The sequence below is a fragment of the Ipomoea triloba genome, chromosome 11 (genome assembly GCF_003576645.1).
Source record: "Ipomoea triloba cultivar NCNSP0323 chromosome 11, ASM357664v1".
In the NCBI taxonomy this organism is placed as follows: Eukaryota; Viridiplantae; Streptophyta; class Magnoliopsida; order Solanales; family Convolvulaceae; genus Ipomoea; species Ipomoea triloba.
Window position 1 is genome coordinate 7,501,226 of NC_044926.1, and position 4,440 is coordinate 7,505,665.

Consider the following 4,440-nt stretch of genomic DNA (forward strand, 5'->3'; position numbering starts at 1 on the left):
TATTTGACTTACAAAATTTTGGATAAATAAGAATCCAATTTCATAATATCAATGAAAGTGAATTCATCTGAGTTTTTTTTTTCTTTCTTTTACTGAAAATATACCAAATTTATTGTATTTATCATTTTTGGTCTCAGGCTAAAAGTTTGTTATAAATATTAGAAATTTATCTCTTCCACTGTTACGAAAGATAACGACAATGTTTATAAAAAAAAAAAAGAGTTAATACCCAAAATGGTCCTCCGACTATAGCGTAATACTCGATTTAGTCCCAAAGTATTTTTCGTACCCAATTTAGTCCTCTAACTTTTAAATTCACACCCAATTAGGTCCTCCGTTACAATTTCCATCTATTCACCGTTATTTTGAGGGCAAATAAGTCATTTAGTCCTCCAAGCCCGTTTATTGGCGTAACTTTTACTATCTCCGTCCAAAGGTTGAATCCCCAACCCAACACCCGACAAAATTTTTGAAAAGATGTAAATCATGGTGACTCATCTGAACATAGATGTAGACCTTTGCTTACTGCGCACAAGGACCCCTCACCCCAAACTTCACCAATGTGACCAGTTGAGCTGCCCATAATTTAAATTTTAAGAGGGGTTGATAGCCTAAAAAGTTTTAAACTTTCATCATAATTTAAATTTTAAGAAAATTATCCTCACGTTTAATATAATATTTGACTTACAAAATTTTGGATAAATAAGAATCCAATTTCATAATATCAATGAAAGTGAATTCATCTGAGTTTTTTTTTTCTTTCTTTTACTGAAAATATACCAAATTTATTGTATTTATCATTTTTGGTCTCAGGCTAAAAGTTTGTTATAAATATTAGAAATTTATCTCTTCCACTGTTACGAAAGATAACGACAATGTTTATAAAAAAAAAAGAGTTAATACCCAAAATGGTCCTCCGACTATAGCGTAATACTCGATTTAGTCCCAAAGTATTTTTCGTACCCAATTTAGTCCTCTAACTTTTAAAATCACACCCAATTAGGTCCTCCGTTACAATTTCCATCTATTCACCGTTATTTTGAGGGCAAATAAGTCATTTAGTCCTCCAAGCCCGTTTATTGGCGTATCTGTTTCTGATCTTCAGATCAGATCGCATAAACAACGGGCCATCCCTATTCCAGATCTTTGATTCATATCGCAGAGCCATGGGATTTTGGCGTTGGCGGTGGAGTTTTAGAAGGGCACCACCGGTCGGAGTGGAAGTCGTGGTGGGATTTGGCGTCGGCGGCGGAGCTGTGGAAGGGCACCTCCAGTAAGAGTAGAAGTCGCGGTGGGATTTCGGATTTGGCATCGGCGATGGAGTTGTAGAAGGGCACCACCAGTTAGAGTGGAAGTCGCGGTGGGATTTGGGTTGGCGGCGGAGTTGTGGAAGGGCACCTCTGGTAAGAGTAGAAGTCGCGGTGGGATTTGGGATTTGGCGTCGGCGGCGGAGTTGTAGAAGGGCACCACCGGTCAGAGTGGAAGTCACGGTGGGATCTGGGATTTGGCGTCGGCGGCGGAGTTGTAGAAGGGCACCACCGGTCGGAGTGGAAGTACAATGGGATTTGGGTCGCACAGTTTCGCCGACGTGACGCGAGCCGACGCCCTCTTGCAGGAGTCGCACAGTTTCGCCGTTAAGCTCCAAGTCTCCGCCCCCATCTCCGCGAAACTAGCGACGCCGAAACCAGCTCCCTTAGCACTTAGCTCCCAACCAACCAAGGTCCTCGACAACCGCCTCGGGAAGCAGATGTTCGACGGCGGGTACGTGCACCATGGGCTCTTGAAGGCCGCTATTTGGTTGTTGAACACCGAGTCTGAGACTCTGAGGACGCTCTGGGAGGAGAATGGGAGGAGCTATAAGATGATTTTCGCCGGACACTCTTTGGGATCCAGCGTGGCGTCACTGCTCACCGTGATTGTGGTCAACCACCGCTACAAATTTGGGGTATTCCTTTTGATATATTAAAATGACTTCTTTGCCCTGGGTAATAACGGTGGAAACATGGAAATTGTAACGGAGGATGACATTGGGTACCGTTTTAAAAGACAGGGGATTAAATTGGGTACGGAAAATACTTTGGGACTAAATCGAGTATTACGCTGTAGTCGGAGGACCATTTTGGGTATTAACTCAAAAAAAAAAAATACATCCAGTATGTAGTTAATTAATAATATAATCTCGATGACTAGTTTTCAATCTCAAATATAATCCTCAGCGCATGTCTTTTTTTTTTTTTTTTTTTTAAATTTCATTTACTATATTCTAATAGAGTTTTCATATCTTGTTCGTAATTTGATTCCTTGAATCAAGGTACGTGTGTGTACATACATACATACATATATATATATATATATATATATATATATATATATATATATATATATATATAAACTCTCAATTATTTTTAAATTTTTTTTCATAAAAGTTTAAACAGACCAAAGATCTATCTAATTAATTTTTCAGGTAATTTAAATTTTATATTTTTAAACATATTAATTAATTTTTCATACAAAATTATTCTCATCAAATGCATTCCTTGGAAATATTTTTCGAAGATTTTAAATGATGGGAAGGTACCAAACGCTCTCTCTTAAACTCTTAGTTTCAACTCTGGATGCAGAAATAGAGTCAGTAATGACCTTTTGGGTGCTTGTAGGCAACGTTGTATCCTGCAAAATAATTAGAGTGCTCTTGTTTGGGTGTCTCCCCCTTCCTTTAAAAAAAAAAAAAAAAAAAAAAAAAACTCTTAGTTTCAACTGGTCAATTTGGGTAAATGAAAATAAATTTTGGAAATATGTGACCTAATTGACTTTTTTGGTTTCAGCTGGTCAGTCATGGACAACTTAGACTGGTTTACATCTCTATGGTTATTTGCTGGTTAGGGTCAAGACAAACTTAACAGAGTTTGCCCAATGTGCACCTTCAAGTAGTGATTGCGGGTTTCCCTCGTTAACCAAACTCGATCTCTACATGCATGTAACTCTTTAATAATAATAATAATAATAATAATAATAATAATAATAAACAAATTATATCAAATAATATTGATCCAAATTGCACCACCTTAGGAGAGTACAGCAGTGGGAGTAACAACTTTTAATTTGTTCCCTCCAGAATTTTCCTTTTGGACACCAATCTAGCTTTGTGTATGTTTGGTGAATGGACGAAAAGAGAAAGCCGTTGGTTTTTCTTTTCTTTTTTTTTTTTTTTTTTTTTTATTGAAAGAGAAAGCCGTTGGTTTTATTTGCTTTGTTCTTTCTAAAACATTCTAAGAATTTTTAAAAGGTTTTAATATTCTATAAATTTATGAATCATGCTATTTGAATTAACAAAATTTTTTGTTCAAAAAAAAAAATTAACAAATTTTAGAATCTGCAATATAAGTATTTCATTATTAAATGTAGAGTAACTCCATGGCATTTATAGGATTTGAATGGGCATGAAAACGTTATCTAGCCATTTATGAGCGATTCGTCTTCCTTATTAAAGTTGTGATTTATAAGGTAACTTTCCCCGCCTTCTGCTTGTTGTTAGCGACGACCGGAGGAGGTGGACAGACTGCCAGACGAGACCATGGTTGATGGCGATGACCACCAGCGTCGGCCAAGAAAAGTAAAGCAACCAAGAGAACCTTTGCAGACACGGTAATGCTCCTCTCTTCCAGAATGAAGATGATACCTGCGTTGAGGGTAATGAGTGGGCCGTTTGAAGACCCCGAGGTCGAATCGAATTTGGAAATGAATGATCAGCAGACCTCCGATGCGAGCCGAGGGTTAAGATACCTAAAGAACTCTGAAAGGAGCTTTGCAGATAATGGAAACTCTTATTATCAAATATCTGGCAAAAGCATCAACGTTAATGTCCTGAACTAAAGGCTGCCCAATCTGTGGTGGTGCAGGGTCTTTAACCTCATGGATATAGGGTACGGTTGTTTCATAGCTCGTTTTGATAGAACAAGGATTACTTGCATGTGCTTCTTGATGACCCTGGAAATTTTTTGACAATTATTTGGTGGTTCAACGTTGGGTTCCGGAGTATAACCTATTTTCCTTTCAACACAACTACAATATCATTTCGATATAATACAGTTTTCCTTCAACACAACTACAATATCATTTCGATATAACTACAATTTCATTGGACAATATACACTCAAATATGCGAAACTATTATTCGATCAGTACATTTTATAAACACTGCAGTTTCCTTTCAACACACTACAGTTTCATTTCAATATATATAACTACAGTTTTATTTGATAATATAAAAAAAAATGTGAGGCATTATTATTTGAGATAAACTGTAGTTAATTTATGGAGCTCCATTAATATGTGATGGCAGTCGTTTCTTTACTTGAAGAACGATGCTGTTTTTGGACATGGTCCATGATATAACTACGGGCTAATTCATCCTTTGGTTAAATTTTTATACATTTAATA